The 27535-nt window shown below is 43.7% G+C and overlaps 2 long non-coding RNA genes across 2 annotated transcripts in view; one reads left to right on the plus strand and one right to left on the minus strand.

The window, feature by feature from the left end:
* Positions 1-9182, minus strand: LOC310746307. Its single transcript, XR_014540607.1, has 3 exons — positions 9090-9182; positions 5015-5219; positions 1-3225 (listed from the first exon to the last, which is right to left on the minus strand). It is a non-coding gene; the product is annotated as an uncharacterized lncRNA (long non-coding RNA).
* A 1470-nt stretch (positions 9183-10652) lies between these two features.
* Positions 10653-27535, plus strand: part of LOC310746306 — a 42568-nt gene continuing 25685 nt past the window's right edge. The window contains exons 1-2 of the long non-coding RNA XR_014540606.1: positions 10653-10755; positions 10967-11420. This is a non-coding gene — a long non-coding RNA (uncharacterized lncRNA). The remainder of the gene's footprint in view (positions 10756-10966; positions 11421-27535) is intronic.

The following is a 27535-nucleotide window of genomic DNA, read 5'->3' on the forward strand; positions in this document are numbered from 1 at the left end:
TAAGATTATTTTATAAAGGCAATAGGCCTGGCTCCTACAGGTACCAACTTATTATTAGGGTTTGTTCCCCCTGCAACTTTGGCCACAGGCTGACACCTTTCCAATGCAACGACCTGCCAAGTATTTTGTAATGGATAAGTCCATGGCAGAACTACTCAGTGAATTAAAAGCCTGTAAATAATAGAGACCAGATGCAGAATGAAGGCTCTCAAATTTATGTAGTAATCTGTTGAAATATGCTGACAGAACTGACCAGTAAGATAAACCATCTCTTACAGGTCAGGCTACTGCCAGGTAAAAGGTTAGGGCTGCCTCTGAAGACGGTTCGGAAACTTCAGCTAGTGCTAGGTTGCTCACTGGTAGACGGTTTGAGCATATTACACCGATCCTGGTCTGACTGCACTGGCTACCAATTAGTTTCTGGGCCCAATTCAAAGTGCTGGTTTTGACCTATAAAGCCTTAAATGGCTCAGGGCCACAATACCTCAAGGACCGCCTCTTTCCATATGAACCTACCTGTACCCATCATCTTCTGAGGCCTTTCTTCATGTGCCTCCTCTTCGAGAGGCCCAGAGGGTGGCAACATGAGAAGGGGCCTTCTCTGCAGTGGCTCCCCATCTGTGGAATGCTCTCCCCAGGGAAGTTCACCTGGCACCTTCATTATACGCCTTTAGGCACCAGGCAAACTTCCTTTGTGGAAACCTATCTTCTCCCATCAAACTAATTGAAGGACCACTTCTCCCCAAAGAACCTGCCCCATATTCTGCAGTCATAACTGGGGGCCCTGCTCCATGTCCCCTCCCCACCACCTCCAGAAGAAAAGTGTGTGGAGACCAGAGATAGGACTTTGTCAGCTGTGGCACCCAGGCTCTGGCCTGGACTTCCCTTCCCTTCCATCTCTTTCCAGAACCAAAACTTGATCGGATTGAATTTGGGGTTGAGGATGGCCACTTAGGTTTTTCATACTTTTTAAATTGAGTAATTATTTGTTGACTTTAGAGGCATTTTAATGTGTTTTATTCCTCCCCTGCAAACCTCCATGCTACCTTTGCTCCTGAAGAAGAGACAGTGGTTTGGGAAGGAGCTACAGTGCGGTTCCTCCAATGTTACTTTCAGCTCACGATGTAACTATAATTTTTCTGAGCAGGGCAGGAAAGCGTTGCCCTGCAATGGCTCCTGGGCCGCTATAAGTGCCCTGCGCCCTGTGCCTCATCAGCACAGATACCATCAATTCTTTTGATCTCCTTTGTGGTTGTTTGCAGAATGTCTCAGGTACACCAGGTCATAGCCAATAAGAAAGAGAATGGAGGGCAGGTGTGAAATTGAACTACTTGTCTGTGCAAATGTTACCTGCAGTGACACTGGAAGTGCTAACAGTCCCTCCATCAGTAACAAAAGTAGGAGGCCCATTAAAGTTTTGGTGGCCTTACGGGATGGCTCCAGAGGCCCCTTGGGAGGACAGCATTTTGGAGCTATCTCCTCCCCCAAAAAATCTCCCCTGGCGGCTCCTTAAGTTGATTGCACTCGCTTCCTTTCAGATAATATAATTAACCCCCAACACCTATGCAGCGAAGACTACTTCTAGGAAACTGGAAGGGGGATGTTTAACACCTCCTCTTCCACAGTGGCACAGTTCTGCTATGTGGGTGCATTTAGCTTCTTTAAAACATTCAGGAAAGCTGACTGCACTTCTCCTGCTATCTTGTCTAATTGTGTCCTAAGGATGCCACCTATGATCGGAGCTTCCTGTTTCACATCTTACCTCTGCCGAAAACTCCCTGTTGCCTTAGATGAGTCACCATTTCTTGGTGCCGTCTGCAACATGAGGGTGAACATTCTGGTTGTAAGAATTCATTAGTGCTTTGAATACTTAAAATGTGGGGGCGGGGAGGCTATCAGTTGTGACCACGGATGGTTGTGTGCTCCTGTTATTGAGATCCGACTGTCTCAAGAGACAATGGAGAAGTGGGCAATTTACCATCATCAGGAACAACACCTCAATGCCTTCCACATTCCCAGCATGTTCACACTCCTGTCTCAGTGACGTCTACACTGGTTTTGCATTAGGGTTTTACATTTCTGCTTGTGCAAGGTGCATATCTGATTTCTGGCAAGGCATCCTACCCACTGCAGCCTCTCATGCCCCTAACAAGAGCTGTTCTTGTGGCTTGGAGGATTCTTTGTAGGGCATATAGCAAAGAGGCTGCAGCACAAATGGGAAATTAGTGAAAACTGGATGCTTAGCCTTGTGCTAATAGTACAAGCTTATATTAATAAGGGCTACTACGGAAGGGCTCAGAGAATTTCCTAACCTCAAATTTACTCCAAGTTAGTTTCTAAAAGGTGTTCTTTCTCCCCCCTCCTAAAAAATACAGCTTGTCTCATAGAAACTGCAGCCCTTTCATGCGCCAAAGCTGTAGACATTCTCAACCGTCTCTTCCTTTGGGAGTGGGTGGAGCAGAAGACAGGAGTGTGGTCATATTTTATCCAGGCAGGATGATGGAAGAGAAAGCAATTGCTGAGCCTGTGTGGAGCTTTTCGCCACCTCCGCTCCTGCGTTCCTGAAACTTGACACCTCCACTAAATTTGTTTTGTTTTGCTTTGTTCCAAAGCGCTCAGACTTCAGATGAAGGTATCTTGACATTCACATTCATTATGTGAATGAACTGTGAAAAGAAAAGAAAAAAAGCCCGGCTAAACTCTTCTTTGTGATATTAATCCACAGCTGCGTTTTGGAATAAAACTGCTGCCATTCTTTCCCTCTGATCAGAAGCCCACAGATCATCCCACACAGCCTTCGGGGCTAACTTCAGAGGGGTGGGTGGGAAGTAGCCACTTCGCGTTGAAAAATGGGATTCCAAGTCAGTCCTTCCCAACTTGCAATTCTCCGATAGGCCACGGAGTCCTCTATGGGGAGAAAGGCACAGTAGTGTTCCCATCATTTAACACAGTAGAATCATATCCTGGGAACCAGATTGGCTTCATTTAACACCGGCTGGAGGACGTCTGTAAATAAAAGCTTCAGTTTCCTTCATGTGGCAAAGAAACATTCGCTTTGGGGCAGATGTGGCTGGGAACTTGTTTTACCCTGTTATATTCTTGGCTTTCTGTGCCAGCAATTTAAATGTGAGCACCGAAGGTTGTTTGAGACAGCGCAAGCTGTGGTAATTATTCCGTTTCTCAGTTTATCGCTCCTCATAGCAGATGTCTCTTGGGATGGAGTTGCTGCAGAGGAAATAAAGAGACGGAAGATGGAAAAATAGTTGGGAAAGCGGATGGAAGCAGGTAACTTTATCTCAGTGGAGCAGGGCGTCCTGAGATTATCTGAACTGGAAGAGACCTGTGCGAATCAGGCATATTAATTCACACCTGTAGAGGTCCAGGCAGAAATCTGCATACTGGCTCCCAAGAAACCTCTGCTGAAACTGAAGCGTGTGAACTATTTTGACAGCCCCAATCCTACATGCCTTAGGCCCCACTACAGTTTAATCCAATGAACCTGACCCCTTTGTGCAGGAGAAACTAAGAGACGCCGTGCTATGGCGTTTGCCCCTCCAGGTGACCTGAGCAGGTGAGTCTAACCACACACACTACTGCAGCAGGCTCCATTTGAGGCCTAGTCATAGTTTATCACATCACATTCCCAGTAAACCATGGTACTGCTGACCTATGGGAAGCTGATTTATAATATAAATGGATATACTGCTTTTCTCCTATTGTAGCCTGGGCAGCTTATATTAAAAAAAGGTAAAGGTAAAGGACCCCTGACAGTTAAGTCCAGTCGCAGACGACTCTGGGGTTGCAGCACTCATCTCGCTTTACAGGCTGAGGGAGCCGGCGTTCATCTGCAGACAGTTTTTCCTGGTCATGTGGCCAGCATGACTAAGCCGCTTCTGGTGCAACGGAACACCGAAACCAGAGCAGCGCACGGAAAAGCCATTTACCTTCCCGCTGGAATGGTACCTATTTATCTACTTGCACTTTTTGGTGTGCTTTCGAACTGCTAGGTTGGCAGGAGCTGGGACCGAGCAATGGGAGCTCACCCCGTCACGGGGATTCAAACTGCCGACCTTCTGATCAGCAAGCCCAAGAGGCTCAGTGGTTTAGACCACAGTGCCACCCGCATCCCGGGCAGCTTATAGCAAAAGGATAAAACACTATGATGTTGCCATATACAAATGTCACAGATTGTTATACTGTAATCAACACCATGGAAGCCAGTGGTGGTGAAGTTAAAAGATGTTACACATTAAAATCTAGCAGTTGTCAAGCTAAAATATGTTATACATCAAAAGCCCTTTGGGGTGAATGTATATCCCATTTCTGACAGAAAAGGCACAGGTAATGCTATCCAGGTACTTTTAAAAGCTCTGTCCATGGAGGGAGGGTGCAGGTCACATGTGACAGTCTCCTCCATTCACAGTCTTTCCACATTAGGAGGGAAGGTCTGAAAGGACCGAACTCAGTCTCGCTTGCAAAGAGCAAGTAATGCTGTAGTGACCAGAGTGTCAGGCTAGGATCTGGGAAACCAGGGTTCAAATCCCCACACTGCCATGAAGCTCACTGTGTGACCTTGAGCCAGCCACAGTTTCTCAGCCTAACTAATAACAATAACAATAACAATTTATTTGTACCCCACTCATCTGACTGGGTTTCCCCAGCCACTCTGGACGGCTTCCAACATTTATAAAAAGCATAATAAAACATTAACATTTAAAAACCAACCTCATAGAGTTGTTGTGAGGATAAAATTGAGTGGGGGTGGAGGTGAAGTATGTGTGTCACTTTGAGCTCCTCAGAGAAGCTGGACAAAATTGTAATGATAAATAAATAATAAGTAAATTGGGAACCCTGTGTGTTTAGGGTTCCCAGTCACAGAACATTTTCAGAACACTGAATCAAAACTTTATAAGCCGCATTCACTTTCATCCCTAAAAATGAGTGCAAGCACCACAACAGCATGTAAAACCCAGAAATCAGTTACAATGGCAATTTTTTTTTTAAAGGACTTCACCTGGTTTCAAAAGGCTCTTAAGTTAGGCACCAGGTGAGCCTTTGCAGGAAGGGAATCAGAGCAGCAGCACCAAAGAGGCCCTCTTCTTCATCGCTGAAAGCTTACACTTCTGAGAAGCCAGCCGTACTAGAAATGCAGCAGGACTGACAGGTTTCATCTTTATTGCACTTTAATGCATCTCTTTCATTGCTGCGCTGCCTGGATGCTGTTCAAAGTGGAAACTAGTTTAAGATGCTGAAAAACCAAAACAAAAAAGCAGAACCCCAAAGACACACCACCTGCCTTAGATGTACAAAACAGCCAAATGCACAATTGTTTCTCGACTTTGGACACACTTCTCCCACCCACCTGCTCACTTATATCAGAAGAGATGGAAAGGGAAGTATATTAATTTGGGGAGGGAAGATGTGCGAGGACAAAGGTGGGCGTAAGTTGAAAGCAGTGAAAACAAGCCGGGGGGGAGGGGGGAGAATAGCAGAGAGAAAGTGCAGCAGCAGCAGAGAAAGAGAGTGAGAGAGCCGGAAAGCAAGCCAAGAACGAGGAGCCCCTGGGCTCTGAAGAGCATATGATGTATGTTTATTCTTACCACAAACCAGAAGTATGTTCCCGTTTGAAATGGTTGAATCCACAGCTGTTTTAAAATCCCTCGGTACTTCTGAGACAAATGATCCAAGTCAGACTGTGCTAACAGGGTCAGCTTTAGAGCCAAGAGAGAACTGTGACTGATGCCGAATCATGGCAATTCCATCCCTTTTCGCATCAATCACTGCTCAGTGGAAATCCTGGGGGACTGTCAGGCTCTCATACAATGCTGTTTACATTAGAAGATGATGTAAAGCTCCACCTGAGATCCTCCACGGCTGCTGCCGGATTATAATCCAGGCTAGCCGGACAGGCATAGGCTGTTATTGTTCCAGCTGTGGGAGAGGGCTGGAAGGCACTGGGGAGCAGCTTCCTCAACCCACAGTTGCAAAGGGACAAGCGGCGATGCCCTGTAAAACTGACTCACTGTGCCATGTCTGCGGGGCAAATATTATCTCTCCATTCCAGTTACTATGAATGAAGAACCTTGGGGAAGGGGGAATTGTGTGCCCCAAACGGTCCCTGCAGTAGCTGCTCCTGATGTTGCTGTAATTGCTAAAAGAGCTTGAATGCATTTCTTCACAGCAGCCATCTTAATTCGCTTCCAAAGAGATTTACCGTCGGTAAAATATTATTTTTACTCTTTGATTCATGCCCTAAGGTGATAAACTTGCCCTAAACGCCAAAGTTAATCTATCACGGGTGTTTTATTTTTCTTTACCCTTTTTCTCTCTCCCTCGTTCTCGCCTGCTTTGATGACAGTCTCCCCTAGGAAAGCAAATAAGGATCTCCAAACACTGTGCAATTGAGAGATCAAATTGGAGTGTAAAACAAGAACAAACAAAAAAAGTAATTCTACTGTATAGTGGATATCTTAGATCATGGGTAGCCAAACTATGGCCCAGGGGCCAAATCAGGCCCAATCGCCTTCTAAATCTTGCCCGCGGACGGGCCGGGAATCGGCAGTTTTTACATGAGTAGAATGTTTACTTTTATTTAAAACACATCTTTGGGTTATTTGTGGGGCATAGGAATTCGGTCATATTTTTTTTCAAAATATAGTCCCCCACCCCCACAAGGTCTGAGGGACAGTGGACCAGTCTCCTGCTGAAAAAGTTTGCTGACCCCTGTCTTAGTTATTAAAGGAAAGCCAGCCACATCTCGATCGACAGACTTCAAAGATCGCATCATCTAAGATAGTCCTAAATACCTGAATAGCAGAGCTGCCCTATACTTCCCACAGTAATTTTAATTCACTTGACAAAGTTTGGCATGTGGCCCTCAGAAGATTGCCAGGAAAGGAATGTGGCCTGTGGGCTGAAAAAGTTTTCCTAACCCTGAGCTACGTGGTCAAAAAGTCTGGCCTAGTATATTTCCTATGTTTCTCAGATTACTATTTCATCATGCAAAAGGACTGTGGGGCCTTGCCTAGTCATTTTCAAAATCACAGGATTAATTAATGTCTGCAGCTTCCCAAGACCATTTTACTGCACAGTTTTCAGGTACAGAAGCACCACAATAGCAATCAAAGCACACCCAGACTTTGCAAGTATTTTCTTTCTTTTTCACTTGTAAACATCCAGGAAAAACACACTGAGATGCTGAATTGCCTTAATTGCCCAGCAGTGGCAGAAGGTGAGTTGGCAGTGTTATCTTCAACCCACACAGACTGATTCCTCACCTCGCCATATGTCTGCTCAGACATTTGCTTGTCACCTGAACAAACTGCAGAGCAGCTTGGAAACTTCATGAAAGCAGCACTCTGTTTGCTAGAGATGTAATTAAAATGCCTCCCCACCCCCCACCCCGCCAGCCAGCTCCTGCTGAAGAATCCAAGAATATGGTTTTGTTGTTGCTGTTGCAACCCTTGCTTTTCCCTCCTGACTTTTTATCTGTTAGGATCTTTAATCTATTAAACAGACACTAAACAATATCCACTGTGATTCTTCAAGAAGTATTGTAGGAAACTGATGGGCATGTCTGCATTCTTGTGGGAAAACCCCTGCTAAATCAAATCAGGAGTGAGCAACCTCAGCTTAATTTCATGCAGCCCATGGCCTACTTTCATGTAGGCAAAAATGTGGGGAAAGGGGTTGTACCATCTATTTTTGGCACTGGCTCTATCCACTTTTGCCTCTGGAGTAAAGATCTTTTAAGCATTTGAAAAATCTGTTAGGAGAATTCATGTATCTTTTCATTAGCTGTCTCTAGGTCCATAGGCAAGTCCATTACAATGTCCCACAAGCCAGAGGATGTAACTGCTTGCAATATTGTTGGTTTTTTCCCATCACTCTGTTTTCAGTAACAATTAGAATGGATCAGTCATTTCTCAGTATTATCCAGTGACTAGGCTGCATCTAACGACAAATGTTGCCTGCTTTAGCAATTGGCATTATAATATCCATATTACACTGTTCTGTGTTATGTATCTCTTCTTGAACCAGTTAGTTCCAGAAACAAGGAGAACAGCTAACCCTTTTCAGTTTTTGGTAAACTCAATGAACAAGGATACATTAAAAAATTGCACAAAAAATTGCGGGTGTTATATGATTGCCAGCTGTGTGTTGTGTAAATCTGTTCAGATGAAATTGAATGGCACTGACTATAATAGATGGTCGGATTTGGGATTAGGCCAATGGAAAAGAGGAAGTTGTTCTTTACCAGCTGATACACATTTTAATTTATAGTGTAATTGATGATTCCAATTACCCCTGTTTAGAGTGGCCAAATAAGGCTTAAGTACGAATACAGTCACTCAGTCTGGAATTACATACAATATTCAACAACATATATTGCTTGTTCCATCTATGTATAGTAGGTGCCAGCCATTTCTCAACTTGGATTCTGTTTCACAGAACAGGGCTGGTCATGCTCTGAGTTACTGTGGTGCAGGAATTTAATATTTTGAGGACTTGAAGGAGAAACTCTTCTGCTTGAAGGAGAAACAGAAAGCAAGGAGGCAAGGAAATAAAAAGAAAACATTGTGTTGATGGTGGGTGGGTAGCACAAGGAAAGAAACCTGTTTTCTGCTATTCAGACTGCATAGAATTCTAAGAAATTCCATCAGATATTTTGAATTCCCCCCCCCTTCCTCTTTCCCTGTGTCCTGTTCATTCATGAGCTGTGATATGTAGGAGCTCTTTCACTCCTTAATCCACATCAGGAGACCTGGTAGCGTTCCACTTTCGCAGTATGATCCATTTGCCTATGAAGGTGACCCTGCAGCACCAGGCTCTATGTTCTTCAGACATGCCTGCATTTTGATGCCATGATGATGCACAACAGCCTGGAGAAACTGAACAGTATTTGTTTAGGATCATATTGATTCTTATAATTTTCAGAAGATCTGCCACTAAAATACAAGAAGCAGAGAGACAAGAGTCCAACTCTAGGTTTTAAAACATTAGAATATAGTCTAGATTTTTTTTGAAAGCCTTTTTTTTTACAGTAGATACATGTGGCATGTTAAATAATGCTCTCAGTTGAACTATACCCCTGTGTAGAAATTATCTGAATTGATACACTTTTGTTTCCCATAGCTGTGCAAAACTTCCTGATCCTTGCCCTTTTACCAAAATAAAAAAGGGGAGGGGAGAATTTCAGGTGTTACTGTCTTGTAGGAGGAGAATCATTTTAAGTCAGCCTAATATTTGATCATACGTAAACACAGTGAGCTGCTAGGTCTGTGCTGAAGTTTAGGGTTTCTGTTTTGTTTTGCTTTTTTAAAAAATAAATAAAATAAAATAAACATTTTCTCCTTGAATGTGAGCACATCTCATCCTGGGCATTACAGAGGCCTGTGAGGGCGTTCAAGTGTTTAACTGGGCCCACCCTAAATTAGAACATCAAGACAAAAGCAGACATCTGAATATGAACAGGCTCTTTTCAGCACCTCCTCTCAGCAAACTGAATAGTAGATAAAAGGGGCCTGAGGGGAGTTTGGAGTCCATTATTTATCTATCCCCAGGGGCCCTTCCCCCATTCGGTGGTTCTATACACTGGGCCAGATTGGGCTTTTAAATCTCAGACTGCGGGAGGGCAGAGCCGCACTACGGCAAGAGGAGAGCCAGGAGCAGTTCTGCTTCCAAAAGCGTTTTATAGGCCGAAGCCGCTGGCGTGGCCTTTTCTACGACCCATTGTGAATGGGGCCCAGGCCATAAGGCTTCGGCACTGCTGCTTGGCTATCCCCATCGCCTTGGCAACAGGCCTTTGGAGTAAACCTTTTGTAGGACTGTCCGTCCTACTTTACATAGGACTGTCCTCTGTCTGAAGGCCTTGTCCTTTGGAAAGGCTGCTCAGTCCAAGCCTGGTTCCAAGGCAGACAACCCTAAGAAGGGAGAGCAGGAGAGGCCCATGAATGTGTGAATCTGGACAGCAGACTGAGCAGGCACACGAGTCACCCGGCCACAGGCTTCTCCGCTGTGATGGGATGCACTCAGTTTCTTTTTAAATGTCTACATTTGCACCTATGTTTTTGAACTAGCAGGTGCAGATTTTATTTAAATGCATTGCCTTCTTCTAATGTAGAATTGTCTATTAAGGATATAACACTTGGGCGGGGAATGTGTTTAGAGGCCACAGTGGTTATGGTGGTCAGGCTTCATTGCGGGGCCAATCCTGTACAAGTTGCCACTCACTGATCCAAACACATTCGGATGAGCATTGTGGCCAGCCAGGTGCTTCACTCACTCAAATGCACACCTGCACTCACACCGTTTTTGCAGCAATAATGGGCAGTTTAAAAGAAAAGGAATAATACATGGTGCTTTTTTATCCTCAGGAGACTTATGTCCAGCCTTCTGTTGGTTTTATACGAGCTTACAGGCATGGCTTTCCCTAAAGAATCCTAGGAAATGTCATTTAGTGGGAATGCTGAGATTCCTAGTTCCCCTGAATTCATCTAAAAAAACTACATTTCCCAGAGTTCCCTGGGAAGAGGAAATTGTTTGTAAACCACTTTTTGTATAGAGATGCTCTAGGTGTTATTGGTTGTTCTTCTCTACACCTGAGGGCCTCCAGATGTTTTGGGCTACAACTCCCATCAGCCCCAGCCAGGCTGCTGTAGTGCAATAGCCACACTCTCTACGAAGGACAGCAGCATGCGGAGAAAATGAAATGCAGTCTCTAAACCTGCAGTGTTCTTGCAAACAAGTACAGTGGTACCTCAGGTTACATATGCTTCAGGTTACATACGCTTCAAGTTACAGACTCCGCTAACCCAGAAATAGTGCTTCAGGTTAAGAACTTTGCTTCAGGATGAGAACAGAAATCGTGCTCCAGCGGCACAGCAGCAGAAGAAGAACAGTTTCAGGTTAAGAACGGACTTCCGGAACGAATGAAGTACTTAACCCGAGGTACCACTGTACTCAGGCAACAAGGTATCCTGAACTCTGGTGTGCCAACAGGTAAGGGACACAGTCCCAAGGGCAAAGCAGCCAAGCCATAGTTCATCAACAGAGAAAGCTGAGTAGACGCAGAATTGTTGCCTTGCTTCCTTTTTATCCTTCCCAATCTTGATTGCTGCACCTGAGTTAGCTCCAGCTGAGTAGCTGTGTCTCTCCTCTTAATGAAGCATGTGATTCTCACCTGCCCTGAGTTTACTCCCAGAACTAACAAGGCCCATGATCTCCACCTAGTCCAGTAGTGAGCTAGGCTTTTTTCCCTTGCCTGACTTAGTCTCCTGGAGTGTGCTTCCTGCTGTTCCTGGTGCATCAGAGCTGGCTGTGCCTGTGAAGATGGGGTCACCTCTGATTCTGGTGAGGTGCCCCCCCTCTCCTGGCTCCCCTGAACTGTCAGCTGCCCCTGCAACGTCCTCTGATGTCTGGTGAGTACCTCCTAAGCCCCCAACCTCCCTTCCCCATCTTCAGCTTGTCTCAGTCTATACCAGTCCTGGCTACACCCCTCGCCAGGACCCTCTTCCCCTTCCTCGGTGTCCTGCCAGTTCAAAGTGTCCTGCCATTTTGAAGTGCATTTGTTAAAACTGAAGTAATGGTTTGTGTGACTGTGGCCTCTATTCCCATATGTTCCCATAATGTCACTTTGAAAATCTTTGCACTGGGAAACAAAAGAAGGAACCAACTGAACTCTGCTGCCATTTTGGATGCCTATTGGCCAGGAATATAAACACAGAAACAGAAACTAAAAGACTGGGAATCAGTTTGGCTGGCCCCCAATTTTTGAACATTAGCATTACTTCTGGATTCTCTCCATACTGAGCTTTAGGGAAATATGCAACACTCAGTATTTTTGTGTGTTATATTCAGTGCTTTTTTTCTAAGAGAGCTGGTGGAAGTTTGCCCCGGGTGTGAGTCTGTGAGCAGAGGAATATCCAGCTGGAGCCAGCTCTGAGATGGCCTTCATTTGCCTCCCTCAGACATTTATGTGGCACCTCCAAAGTTCACTGGGAACTCACACTTAAGAGTCCATTCACACAACACAGCAATCGTTGCAAAGGAACTGTAGAACCTGCAGATTGGGTTACCAATTTATGTTGAACCTGCTCTGTGTACCTGCTATGATACAGAAGATTCAGATTCTGGAGCACTGACACAAATAGCTGAAAAACGATGTTCACAATGGTTTACATAAACAATGCCTGGCATTAGATTCGTACAGCCAGCCGATAGATCTACTCTTTTCTAGCAGCTAATACCCACTTAGGTGGTCTTCTGAATAGACCCTAATTCAAGTGTAGCTTGAAAGCCTGTTTACACAGATCATCACATGTCTGCAGAAAAGTAGGACAGACTTGGTTATTAATCTGCAGTTTTAAGTAATTCACATACAAGTTAAACATTCTTCAGGTACCCAGCTCAAGTGATAAGTTGAATAGTTTTCTGTGTATTAAGTAGGCTTAGATTTAAGCCCCTTAGACCTTTTTTTTTCTAATTAGCAGTGACAGGTATAGCTGAGATGTTTCAGGTATGCATATTCAGCAAGTGAGTTATATTATAAATCCAGATTTTGGAATATTTACATGTTAACGTCATAAAAGCTTATCTCCAAAGCCCTAAGCACTAGACATCGGCTGTTAGTATCAATGTTGTTTGGCACCCGAAGGATCATTCAAACTTAGTTGTTTCTGTGGGAGATCTGCAACCACAGGAATATTAATATGTAGTGATGTGTTAGTATATGCTGTATCAGTGTGTGTGTGTGTGTGTGTGTGTGTGTAGAACAACAATACAATAATTATGGTAACTCTAAACAAATATTGTTTCCCTTCCTGCTTACCTTCCCAGAACTCCTTAACTGCAAGCTTCCCCAAATTTGATGGCTATATCCCAGGTGAATATATATTTGGAAAACTGTAAGCCTTCTATACACAACTCCAGTTGAGCTGAAGGCACCTGAGATTTCTCTGCTTCTGTTACTTATATTTTCTTAGGCAGTAGTATTCTCTCTGCAAAATTGCATAGCATAGCATAGTAAAGAAGTGTGTACTCACCAACCAATGAAAAGTTAGCAGGATTGGCGATGGGTCCTCCCAGAGGCAAGGTGCTGCTGCATAGACGGTTCTTTCACATGCCACCACTCCTCAAACTTCACCTCATGTTGGGACCACAATAAGGGCCTGCCCTGCAGATGAATTGTTCCTTTGGATATTTGGGTCCCAATACATTTAGGGCTTTATATGTTAGCACAGTGTGGCAGGTGGCGCTGTGGTCTAAACCACTGAGCCTAGGGCTTGCTGATCAGAAGGTCGGCGGTTCAAATCCCTGCGACGGGGTGAGCTCCCATTGCTCAGTCCCAGCTCCTGCCAACCTAGCAGTTCAAAAGCATGTCAAAGTGCAAGTATATAAATAGGTACCATTCTAGCAGGAAGATAAACTGTGTTTCCGTGCGCTGTTCTGGTTTCACCAGAGACGGCTTAGTCATGCTGGCCACATGACCCGGAAAAACTATCTGCGGACAAACGTCGGCCTCCCGGGCAAGAAAACGAGATGAGTGCCGCAACCCCAGAGTCGTTCACGACTGGACTTTACTGTCAGGGGTCCTTTACCTTTACCTTTTATGTTAGCACAGGGGTCACCAACCTAAGGCCCATGGGTTGGAAGCAGCCCGTGGAGGTCGTTTGACCAGCCCACTAGCCGCCCCCGAACTGAGGTGCCCGCTCGTGCACTGTGCTAAACCGGCGCAGTGCGATGCAAGGACTCACTTCCGCAGTGCCAGAAATCGCGTCTGCGCACGTGCAGATGCTGGGAATCACGTCTGCACAGACACAGACGCCAAAAATTGTGGGCGCGCACACAGTCCAGCCCACGGAGGGATCTCCGCGGGACCGATCCAGCCCAGGCAAGATAAACCTTGCCCGACCCCTGTGTTAGCATAAGCAATTTGAATTGGGCTTCAGAATGAATCACTAATCAGTGCAGATCCTTTGAAAGTGGTGTGATGAGAGTCTGGTCAAGAGCACCCATCCTAGTTGCTATACTTAATCCCAAGAGGGTTCCAGGAACTGGTTTGTGATGCAAGTTTTGGTGAAACATACCGCTCCAAAATGCAGTATATACGTAAGTGAATAAGGGGGTACAAAACAGTCACATTGGCTTCAAAAGAGGAAAATTATAAAGATAAAAAATAAGGGGACTATGAAAAAGGAAGCTGAAAGTCAAGGGTGTCAGTTCTCTCCAGAAAGCTTGATTTATTCAAACTTCCATAATATTTACATATTTCTCAGATCAGGAAAGGTTCCACCAAGCCCAAGATGCTGACAAGCAGATGTAAGAAATTTATTATTAAGAATAATGTGATTTTATTAAAGCTTTTTCATACTACAATAAGATAAAATAAACTAATCTAAATAAAAACAAAAACAGAAAGAGAAAAGAAAAGGTAATTTGGAAAAAAGATTTATTTAAGAAATTTTATAAACTGCAGTAAAAACTCTAAGCAGTGTACATAAAACAGTAAAATAATTATCAATAATATACAGATAAAATCAGCAAAATTTAGAAAAAAATATACATAACTAAATTATATGCCCAGATAGGGTTGATAATAGCTATAGCTATAGCTACAGTATATATTAGTAGGCACCTAAAATAATATAGCAAAGGTGCCTGCTAATAGTCAGCATTCTGCGCTAAGTGCAATTTCCAAACTCACCACATAGAGTGCACTGCAATACTCCACTCTTAAAGTTAAAAAGTTATAAAATACATACTTACCAAGTGTGTAGAACAGGGGTCAGCAACCTTTTTCAGCTGTGGGCCGGTCCACCGTCCCTCAGACCATGTGGTGGGCCGGACCATATTTTTTGGGGGGAAATGAACAAATTCCTATGCCCCACAAATAACCCAGAGATGCATTTTAATATAAAAGCACACATTATACTCATGTAAAAACACGCTGATTCCCGGACCGTCCGTGGGCCAGATTGAGAAGGTGATTGGGCCGCATCCGGTCCCCGGGCCTTAGGTTGCCTACCCCTGGTGTAGAAGAACAAGTCTCGCTGAAGAACAACATGCTTCTGCAAGGTAGAATCCTGTCTTTCTAAACTTTTGAGAATGTCACTAAGCATGTAGATGGGGTGATCAGTAGACCCTGTGCACTTGGACTCCAGCAAGTTCCAGAAATAGCTATTTAGGCCTGCAGACCTTGCAGAGTTGCCCCGAGACAACATAAGCTCAGATTCAGTATAAGGCAATATCCTAAATGCTAAAAAAACAAAAAAAACAAAAACACCCTACACAGAATATCACCATGTGTGCATCTTTATGAGAGTAGGAAGTCTGACCTGGTGTGATTACATTGACAGAACCACTTCCTGGCAGTGATCTGCTCAAGCGTTACATCTGGGGAAAAAGTGTTGCTCTGGTTTTCATTCTTAGGTTGTTGGGGGGGGTTGTTTCGTTTGGGTTTTTTGGAATTTCTGTTGCTTGATTTTTGCTGTATGTATCTCTTTCTATCATGTTGCATGCCATTCTGGGAGCTCTTGTAGGCTTTAAATGCCCAAAGAAATAAGCAAATGAGCTGCTGCACCCCTGTGAATCGGTCGTACTGGTCAGATGTTAGTTCCTTCATGTGATTATGTCCATGTGAACAACTCCCTGTACAGAAAGTTTTAAGTTCAACTGGGTGAGAAAGCGAGAGGGTGTTACGTTGGAAGTACAGTTACGCCAGTACAGTAGCAAAAATGCAGCTTTGAATATTATAACCAGAACAAACAAATAATCACCATGTTTGACAAGAGTGGGGCAAACAGTCGTGAAGTAGGAGGAGGAAAAAAAGAGCATTTACTCATGTTGCAACCGTTAGGTTCCATTAGCAGTTAACCAGGTGTAGGCTGTGTGAATATTTTAAGTCTAATTTAATTTAGCACTTGCATGAGGTGTATGCTATTTATAAGCAAGTAACACCAAATGCTTCCCTGGGACTTGTAGCAGGTGGGAGCCAATTTAGCTCCGAGTCAGTGCACACTGTGCATAATTCAGAGTTTTCTCTCTTTGCCTTCCAAGGCAAAGCTGGGAGATCTGTGTGTGCACCCACGAGGCAGATCCAAGCAACTGTAACAGAAGAGATCAGAAAAAGTCACCTAACTGAATTGACACACCTGCAAACAAGTTTTGTGAATGTCACTCCCCTGTCTTGGCTAGACAGTCTTGAGGGTTTGTTTTCTCTTTCTGGAATTCATACGAGAAATGTGGAAGTGGTTTATATTCCCCCTGGTTGCCTGTCACTTCTTGAGAAGGGATTTTGATACATTTCCTGGGACATAAAGAACTGGTGCCCCATTGGCCATGCAGGAAGCCTTGGAGAAAACGGATGTTCTGTGCTCTGCGAGAGGCGAGGGCTGTGCCTGGGGATGGTGCTGCAGCTTCTGGCCTGAGCACAGAGCAGTGTCTAGACTCTGTGACTTTTATTAGCTCTAATTCAAGTTGGAGTCATTCATGGCTCCAGCCAAGTAACCAGAGTAACAAAACAGAATAGGAGAGAGGGACAGCAGGATGATAGGTTTAGGCTGGAGGGATTCATACCCACTGAAATGTTCTGGGTGGGAGACAGTACCATCAAGCAATTAGATTATAAACAGAACAGAAGAGCTGATGGTATTGGAGAGAGCAGTTAGGTCAAATAACTCCTGCAGGCAACTGGTCCTAAAAAAGTGGTCATAAGATCTGGTTGGCAAAGACAGAAGGCATTGATCCAAAGCAACGCCAAACACTTTCTCTTTATATCAAGCCATTTGCAAAGTATTCGCTGCAACCTTGAATTAAGTTACTTGGGCGTAATCCCCATTAAAGTCAGTGTAATGCTGCCAAGTAAACGTGCTTTGGGTCAGGATGCAGAAGTGGCTGAAGTGATGGAGGAGGACATGTTTGCTGTGAAGGCTTCTAGTATGTTCCTCCAAAATGAAGCCAGGGGACGAAACAGAATGAAATATAGACCACATGAGCAAGCTAGCTTTATCTAGCACAAAGATCCACATGATATGACTTTGAATGTTACTTTTTTCTGGGTATGCTGATTAACTAGTGACCTCCATGCACCTTGAAAGTGAAAATACTACATGCGGATATAACATCTGCATAATGTTCTGGGCAGAGCGGAGCAAATGTTTGGCAGGAGATGATTCAGACCAGGCCTGCTTCACAAGACCAGTTTTGGCACTTACCTTATAGCTATGCCATTGCAATCTTCCCACTCAATCTTATTTGTTCATGCCTGTGTTTCTAGTCCTGTGAAAAAACTTGTACTTTAACCAGTGACCCACACTTCGGTCTTCAGGCAGTATCTTTGGCATTGCTACAAAAGGAAAAAAATGTTTGTTTGTTGTCACTTACTGCAACATTTCTTTGTCTCAACTTACAACTAGATGATAGATAGATAGATATAGATACCATATTATGATGTATGAAAAGATTAAGAAACATTATTAATTAAAAGTACTCGTCCTGAGTACATTGAGTACTGAGTACATCGTCCTGAGTACATGCCCCACTGGGCAACCTGAGACCAGCCAACATTATACATTTAAAGAATATCCAGTAGACATTGAAAGCACATTAGCTCCCCAAAACAATACTGTGAACTACAGCTCCCGGGACTCTTTGGGGGAAGTCAAGCATTTTAAATGCGCATTGGATGTGATTTAAACGTATTGTGCGGCTCTGCCTGTTGTTTCTCTACCCAGCCTACCTGATAGGGCTGTTGTGAGCATGAACCCTTGTACACTGTCCTAAGTTCCCTGGAGGAACAAATGCGATAGACAAAGAAATACATAAAAGTTAGTCATGTTTTCAAGATTTCCTTTATGAGGGCGTAAAACAGGAAGGAAGGAAGGAAGGAAGGAAGGAAGGAAGGAAGGAAGGAAGGAAGCTAAAATTGGTATTTCAGAAAGATTCCTCCGCCAAGTGAAAATATTTCTGCACAATCCATGCTGTAAAATAAGAAGTGCCTGCCAATCCTTTAGCAGGCTATTCTTTGTGGAGCTGTATGCAAACTCCGTTTACTACGAATGCTGAAGGTGTTAATTTGTTTGTGTCTGAAGCCCAAGTCTGCATTCTGCCTGTAACTGCTGGGACCTGACTGTAAACGTGACTGTCACGCTGCCTTGGTCTTTAAATATCTGAACTCGAAATAGATGCCTGTGCAACATGTTGGGCCTGGCCCCATTGTTTTGCGAGACAGTGTTATTCATTTAGCTTCGGCCAGCTGCTCTCTATATTCAGCTTAGAGGAACAGACTGGAATTTATAACCAGACAGGCAGGCTCAGAGGTTACAGGCTGTTCTCTAAGCTGATAGGAATACAGCAAATAGACACCCACTGGAAATGTGTGTGGCCTCCAGAAAAATATGTTTGCAAAGTAGGATAATTTCCCCAACCCCCCCTTAAAAGATTAGATGAAACACTATTTTCAGCACTAAGAGCCTTGCCGCCGACTGAATGGTGGACAAGCCACGTCTAGCAGGATATGGCAGTGTGAACTGGTGTTTTTAAGTATTCAGGGGCAGGGAATTGAACTCTTTTGCTGAATGGGAAGCGGGAGCCACGGAAGAATGTTTGATCAGGTTTCCCCCTGGTGGTTGACTCAAAGCAATGCTTAAATCCAACCACCACCAAGTTCCAGGCTTAACCTGAGTTTGTTGCAACAGCCATAGCACACTATTGCATGAAACAGGAGTGGGCATAAAATGGGTCCTTTGCAGGGATGCAACCACAGGAGGAAGCATGCAAACTTCACTCCCAGTCTTGGGCATTTTTGCACCAGAAACATGAAATCCTGCTTTGGAATGGAGGCATATTGTTTAAAATTATACAGAGAGACGCAGAAAGGAGGCAGACAAATGGCACCCTCTAGAAATAAGATGCTTTGGGGACTGTTTACATCACATTGAGAAACATTGCTTGTCCTCCTGCTCCCTTAGTTTGCAGTGGAAGGTTTCCCCTTATTTACATTTTAGCACATTTTAAGTTTCTAGCCCTTATTGTGGCAGAGACACCTGAGTTCTGGTGTATGGGGGCAAGTGAGAATGGTGGGGGAGGAGCTACAGCCCCATCTGACATTCTCCACAGTCATCTACGGACACACCATTCATGGAAGACAATCTTACTTGACTACAAGTGATCGCCAGAGAAGAAGACAGGCAACCATTTCAGTCAGGTTAGCAGTCTGGTTAAATGGGATGACAGGAGCACAGCAAGTCAAGAAGCAAGTAAGAAAGTGGACACAACTGTAGACAGGGCAGATTTTGGAATAAGAAATGCTTCAGTGGAACTATTGGGGCACTTCACCAAATAGTTATAAGTAAAGATGCGGAATATGGTTTGTTACTTATGGCTATCGACTCCCCAAGTCAAGAGCTTTCTGCCCAAACCAGAGCTTAGGTTTCTGCTAGATGGCACAAAGTGCTTGTAATTCTAGTTTCTGTCTTAGTATCCAAGATCCAAGCACAGTTCTCTGTTTACCAGATCACACCCTCTCTGTGTGAGATTAGCATAAATGGGATGGGAGGAAGTTCCATTCTCTGCTTCTTCATACAAGGCCAGATCCCTTATTTCTGTTTACAAGTGTGTGATATTTCAAGTCCCAGTTGTTTTTATTTCACATTGTTAAAAAATGCAGAACCATAGGAGAAAGAAACCATTGTCACCTCCATAAAACACCTTACTGCAAGCCTGCACAACATCAGATCAAGGCGCCAACCTCAACCTCCTCCTTGCCAATATGCAACTCCCTGGGCGAATTCTAAATAGCCATTGTTTGTGTGAGAACATCTAAGCCCCACCCATAAGAATAGGGCATAAAGAAGCGAGAGTGCATGTGTTGCTTTTGCCCTGGATTCAGAGGCACACTATGATATCGCTAGTGTTTTGCATGACCCATCTATATCTGAAATTCCTACATTGTAGGAATTGCTGCAAGACTGGAAAAACCTAAGCACTGTTATATTAAAGCAGTTTCCAGTGGGGAGGCTGAAGATGCTAAAAGAGGAGACTGATGCTGTATACATGTCATACCTTAAAAACATGTGACTTCCCCCAAATAATCATGGGAACTGTAGTTTGTTCAGGGTGCTTGGAATCATAGTTCTTGTGGAGGTAAACAATGGTTCCCAGGATTTTTTGGGAGAAAAGTCGTGCTTTAAATGTATGGTCTGTACACAGCCTGAGAAAATGTGGGATAGAGAAAGAATAGAAATAATAAGCATAGCAGAGCCAAAGGTACAGAGTGACTTGAGGTGATGTAGAGGGAGAAGAGACAGTGACATGGATCGGACACGCACAGAGAGAAGTGTGATACCTGTTGCTGTAGAAGAGGGAAACAGAGATGAGGGAGCAGACTGGCAATAGTGAAGAGAGAGTACAAGGCGAGTTGTTTTAATATCAGTTTCAGAGGGCCCTACTTGTGTGGCTGCCTCTGAGAACAAATAGCCTGGCTGACATTAGAGACAGGGCCTTCTCAGGAGTGGCTCCTGTCATATGGGCAGTGCTTTTTTTTCTAAAAAAAATGTTTAGGGGTACTCTCATTTTGACTCAAGAAAATCACCATTTTATAGTTCAAATCGGAGAAAATACAGTAAATGGACAAAAATACAACGTTTCACAAAATGTTTAGAGGTATGCGTACCCTTGCATCCTCCCAGAAAAAAATCACTGCATATGGGATTCCCTTCCAAGAGAACAAGGTAAAGCTATAGACTTCAAAGGTAGCTTAGAAATATATGAGATGAACAGAAAAAAGGAGGGAGGGTTAATAAGGAGAGTGGTTCAACAGTACAGTAGTGCAGCACGAATAAAGAGGGTTTAAAAGAGAAAGAGTTCAAAGGCAAAACACTGAGTTAAAATTGTAACAAAAATTCTGTGGTTAATATAGTGATGTAGCCCACTTCATAAAAATATTAAAGTGTGACCCACAGAGTGACTTAATAGTTTGCATCCTTGAATTAAAGTGTATGAATATTCTTAAAAGCATGAGCTGGAGGGGAGATATCTCTGAGGGCAGCTCTTTTAAATTGCCTTTATGCCACTTGAATTATCAAAGCTTGCCCCCAAAGGACCCTGGGAATTGTAGTTTGTGCAGGGCTCCAAATGGCCAAGTCTTCTGCCTGCCTCACATGATTGTGTTCTCCAGAATCCTCTTGGGGGAAGCCCTGAAGGTTAAAACCGTTTTTTAAGTGTATTGTGTAGACACGCTCTGACATAATCCTCAGAATCTTTAGCCCCCTCAGAAGGTCCAAGCAGAGCTCACACAGAACAGAATTTGGCCCCAAGCCTTCCAAAATAAAAAGCATGACTAAAATAATCTTATTTTTCTTGAGTCTTGCTCCAAGGCTTTGATCTGAGCCAGAATGGTGTCATGTGTGCTGTCAAAATAAAGCTAGTATGAACATCTGCTATGGTCTGACGTGTGTGTGTGTGTGTGTGTGAGAGAGAGAGAGAGAGAGAGAGAGAGAGAGAGAGAGAGAGAGTTTGGTCTTGGGAAAGGGATGCTGGGTGAGTAAAGCAGGAAGGAAGCTAGTAATAGATTGGCTCCTCATCAGTTGCCGTCTCAGTCAATGGAAATATTGACAAGAAGGTGGGGAAGGAACTGAGCTACAGGCAAAAACAACACTGGATTACCAAATCTGAAAACAATGAGGTTTAGGTAATGAGGAGGGGAAAGGGCAGAGGTGGCTGGATTTGGCCCACTCTTCAGTTTGAATTTAATGGGATTATATGGTGGGTGTGTATGTAATAGTAATTATTATTATTATTATTATTATTATTAATATTATTTATTATGCTGCCCATCTGACTGGGTTGCCCTAGCTGCTCTGGGCAGCTTCCAGCAAATTATAAAACAAATTAGGCAAAGGGAGAACATTTGTAGCCTGCCATTTTTATATACATGCCTTCTCCCGGTTTTATTTAACTTACAGGCCCTCTGTTTTAAAAATGGTACCTGAATTAACGATGGCAGGAGTGATAAATATTTATCAGCACTCCTGTGCTCCCGTCCCAAAGGCCCGAGTCTCCTGTCAGAAAAGTCTCTCGGAAAGAGGCGGCGTGGGATCGCGGGGGACGATTAGCGTGGCCTGCCTCCTGCCAGTTCTTCCATTACCGATCCCCCTGAGGCCACATAAAAGATTTAAAAACAAAACACTCCAGACGTTTCCTTATCAAATAAATAAATAAAAGCGGCATTTCTGGCTGCAGCCACTCCCTTTGATGGGGGTGGAACGTGAAGGGCAGAGAAAACCTAGCCAAGTGGGGAGAGAAGTCATGGGGGGGGGGGTTCCTTATTAGAGGCTATGAGGGATTTGGGGGAGGAGAATGACTGGGGCCTGCAATGGGGATGAGAGAGGAGAAGCTGATTCTCCAATGTAACTATGGCCAAAATGTGTGTGTGAGGATGCTGGTTCCATCTCTGGCTCATAGAAGTGTTACCTGCTTAAATGGAAGATCATGCCTCACTGACAGATGACGTCACCCCCAAACAGAAAGGCACCATGACAAAATAACCCCCAGTAAACACTGGAGTTACCTGAACAATGAACAATATGCAAAGGCGTGGTTATTTATTGTTCAATTAAAGCAATGATTATTGGTTTTATTGAAAAATTGATACCATAAGCTGTTAGAAACACAGGAAACCTGCCTTATACTAGGTCAGACAATTCTTCCTTCCAGCGTCAAATTGCCTGCTCTGATTGGGTCTCCCAAGGGTGTCAGCCAGAGGCCTTTACCATCAGCACCAGCTGCTACCTGATCCTATAAACTGGAAATGCCAGGGATTGAACCTGCGATGTTTTGTCAAGCAAAGCAGTGAGTTCTATGAGCCCAGGTCCCCTTCTTCTAATAAGGCCATCCTTGCTACCCCAAGTATCTGGGAACCAGAGTTTGTTAAGGGTACTGGGAATTGTAGTTCAGTGACAAACTATAGTTCTCAGGATTGTTTGGAGGAAGCCATGACTGTTAAAGTGGTATAAGAGTGCTTTAAATGTATGGTGTGGAGAACGAAGCATGTTTGGAAGCAGGTTTTTTTCCCCGTTGGAACTCGTGGATCTAAAACATGCAGTAATAATGCCAGATTTAGATTGGTTGAAACCCTGGTGCTGTCGTTAGGGGGAGGATTATGCAGGCTGCAGGAAAAAAGAAGTATTTGTAGTTCAGAGATGTAGTTCAGAGATGCACCACTCTGCTTAAAGGAATCAGAATGGGATGGTTGTGCAACAAGCACTAAATCCCCTTTTGCCGTCGTATCCTGTATCTTCAGGACATGGGTGGCGCTGTGGGTTAAACTACAGAGCTTAGGGGTTGCTGATCAGAAGGTCGGCGGTTCGAATGGGGTGAGCTCCTGTTGCTCAGTCCCAGCTCCTGCCAACCTGGCAGTTCGAAAGCACCTCAAAGTGCAAGTAGATAAATAGGTACTGCTCCGGCGGGAAGGTAAATGGTGTTTCTGTGCTCCTCTGGTTTGCTAGAAGCTGCTTCATCATGCTGGCCACATGACCCAGAAGCTGTCTGTGGACAAACACCGGCTCCCTCAGCCAGTAAAGCAAGATGAGCGCGCAATCCCAGAGTCGTCCGTGACTGGACCTAACAGTCAGGGGTCCCTTTACCTTTACCTGTATCTTCACAACAGCTGTGTAAGATAGTTAATGCTGAGAACTGGTGACCGATCCAAGGCAGAAATTGAGTGAAAGCATTGTTAAGTTTGTGCACATGTTCAGATTTTCTTTTTGCTTCTCAAGGTTGGCAGAATGTTTTCGTTTGCGGCTTGCGGAGAGTTGTCAACCTACATATGTTTGGTTTTTTTTAAAACAAGTCCACATAAGAAATGTGTTAGTTTTTAAGATACCTCAAGACTTTTTGCGGTACGTACTTTATTTCATGAATTCCTTTGAGGGGGGAGAGACTATCTTGGGAACTACACCAGGAACCCCAACCACCTTACTTCAGTCTTGACATTGGGCTTCCAATGAAGTTAGATCATGTTTTGGTGACTGTGGGTTTTTTAAAAACATGGGGAAAGATGGGTCCCTGAGGGACGCCCCCCCCACAGCATAAATTACTTGGTTCTCAGCTGTGGTCCCTGAGTGCTACTCTCTTGTAAGAGTCCTGCAAAAAGGAGTGGAATCACTGCAGTATCTCAAACCTCCCCACCCCAAGTTCTTTCAGAAGGATACCATGGTAAGTGGTATTGAAAGTCACAGAGAGATCAAGGAAAATGGACAGAATTGAGCTTCCTCATCCCTTTCCCAATAAAGGTCTTCAGTGAGGGAGACTATTTCAGTAAATATACCCAGCCCTAAGGCCAAACTGAAATGGGTCTGTAAATCCACTTCATCCAGGTACATCTGCAGTTGACTGGCTACAATCCTCTCCACCACCATGCCCAGAAAGGAGATATTGGCAACTAGGTGGTAGTTATCTAACACTTCCAGGTTCAGCGTGGGCCTCTTTAGGAGGAGTATGGAAAATGTTGTCTCTTTAAGAGACAACATTTAAGAGACACTTTAAGACAAGCAAGGTGTCTATGTATTTAGAACAGGTGTTGGTCCTTCAGATGTTGCTGAACTACAACTCCCATCAGCCCCAACAAGCATGGCCAATCATCAGGAATGACAGGAGCTGTCGTTTGCAAGCATCTGGAGGGCCAAAGGTTCCTCACACCTTATCTAGAACATTTGTATCCCACCATTCCTCCATCATAGTTTTCAAGGTTTCGCAGGTGGTCTTGCATTCGGGATCTGACTAGAACCAGATCTTCATAGCATCACATGCCTTCACACCATTTCCTGCTGTTTTGCTTTTGCCCCCTCATCCAAATGCTTCACCATAAGAAATGATGTGGTACTTTGTTGTGTAAAAATAATGCAAAAAAGTTACTGTCGCCCAAGGCCATCACTGTAAAAATAATGTGTTGATTAATTAGGCCTTAGTAAGATAAACCTGATTAGGTGAAGTTCACCTGTTCATTTATCTTTAAAGCTGGCAGCAAAGCACCAAGTGATTAACAGATGCTCAGCTAACACGACATGAATGTTTTATAGAAACAGAACCGTCTTCTCGCCCCTTGCAATGAAATTTTTTCACCTGCTCTGTGCACAGGTTACCTGTAGCTTGTTTTCACAGTGCATTGATTAGCAGTTAGAAAGTTTTTAGGTTCAGAATTAGTTTTCTGGTTTTCTACTTTTCTTATCTTACTATGCCCTTTTTAAATGTGGAGGTTTTTTCAGGGGGTTGTTATTATTTTGATTATATACCGTATTTTGTGGTTTTATATTGTGATTTTATTCTGTGAACTGTCCCTGAGTCCTCCGGGTATAGGGTGGTATATAAATTCTAATAATAATAATAATAAATGTTGTCAAACACCACATGAACATCCTTGCCTGGATAGTTATAAATATAAGTATAAATAAAGGTGACAGCAAATGCCTTTGTGTAAACAATCCTGCAGTTTGTTTTTGATTGTTGATGAAACCAGTGAATGGCCTTAACAAAGAAACCATCTGAGGTTCCTGTCCACAACCACTTCAGTGACGTTAATTGTCTTTAAAATGTCTACAATAGCTGGAAGTTGTACAATATCCTGGACCCTGGAATCTTTGGATGACAAATCTAAATGGAAGACCATGCAAGGCTAAAAATAGCTTTGAGTTGAGGGAATAAAAGCAGCGAATTTATGTTTTCTTTTGTTGCACTTGGCAGGAACCACCAAAGAACAGTTGATTGTTGCAAACTTAGCTGCAGGAAAGACTCCCATCATTCAGAGATTGGCAAGACTAAGAGCCAGACGTGAGTTTTTAGCACCAAAAACGCATAGCCATTATTCAGCAAGGATCCAAACTCCTTTCCTCAAAGTACTGCAGCAATTTCCCAAATGTTATGGATAATCAGATAATTTTCTCTAAGGTGCTGCAAAAAACCCACCCCAAAACCAAAAAATGCACAACAGTAAGCAAGCTTAATACATTCTTTCTAGGAAAATACAGGTTGTCTCTCAGCAAGAGTATCAGTTGCCAACATGACAACAAGGTGGTCCTACAATCCGCATCAGTCAATAGATTTTGGGGTACAATTAGTGGTCAGTAAATTGTCAACTTTTGTTTATTGTCTTACCACTAGAACATGGGGAGAGCACAAGTTAGCTTTTCAACTAAATACTTTGGGCTACCTTGGCAGTGAATTGTATTTTCAACTAATTTTCTTGGGTTACTTTTCACTGGATTATATAAGGTTCCGCAGATTTCTCCCATTCCAGTTCATATAATTTCTGAGGATTGGCTGTACCTAGTGCCCCAAACTCCTTGTCTTTTGTTTTTCAGTAGATAATTCTTGTAACTCACTCCAAAACCGGTTCATGTGCAGTTTGCTCTTCCTAGTTTGTTAAGGTCTGAAGGTAGAAGCCTTCAGTCCACAATTTCCTCCTTTCTCAGAAGTAATGCAGAGATTGAAAATCATGCAGTTCTAATTTGTTGATGTTGAGGGTGTGACAATTTACCCACAGTCCCATCAACAATCTTTTTAGTTAAGAGAAAGCAAAAGTGACATAATGACATGCTTTATCCTGCATTGAGGCTGGAGGGAGAAGAATCTTCTTCCTTCTACATGGTGCCTTTCTGAGATATTTGCCTCCTGCATCTTCCCACCTACTTTCATGTGCTTGCCCCTCTCTTGAGGGATGACTGTCCCTTCAGCCTGGGCTCCTTTGGGAGGAAGGTCAAGCTATAAATTTAATAAACAAGCCTCAGTCTGCCCTAAACCACAACCACTACCACATGCCTGCCTGCCTGCCTGCCTGGCTACTTACTTTCAACCAGTTTATCCCCATAAACTGCACTCCATTAGCTAGCCTGCTTCTCGCCTGGACTCACCCTATGGAGAGTGGGTATAGCATTATAAGAGCTTTTGGGAGAACCACATTCCTCCTTGTGATTGGGTCCAACATCCAAGATCATGTGCGCGCACAGCTTTGTGTCTCTTTGCCCTGTATCACTGTAACCGTATGTCATATCATTCCCATCTCTCTCAATTTTTGACTATTGAATGGTTTTTCATAAACCTGGAGCCTGGATAAATATACTAATATTGTGAAAGGCAGAAAGACCTGGATCTCTTTATTACTTACTCATGCTGCTTGGCAGCAGCCACAAAAATGCAAACCTCTCTAGTTCTTGTAATGTCTTAAGACCAGGTGAATGCACTTTCCTAGGCTTTCTTTGGGAGTTTTGTGGGGATAACCATTTATCCTCAGAAGAATATACCATATTTGTCCATGTATAAGATGATATTTTTTCATTAGAAGTAATAGGCAAAAATTTCAGGTCGTCTTATACAACAATAGCAGACAGGCAATTGTTGGCAGTAGCCAGCAGGAGATTGGCAGCGGTGATTGGGTGTGTGATTGGGTGTGCAGCAAGGCCTTTGGGCAGGCTATTTATGACAGCAGCAAGGCGTGTGTGCAATTGTCTGGGGTTGCCTCGAGAGTGCAGGTGGGCTTTTGGTG

Source organism: Podarcis filfolensis (assembly GCF_964270895.1).
Source record: "Podarcis filfolensis genome assembly, chromosome: 12".
Classification (NCBI taxonomy): Eukaryota; Metazoa; Chordata; class Lepidosauria; order Squamata; family Lacertidae; genus Podarcis; species Podarcis filfolensis.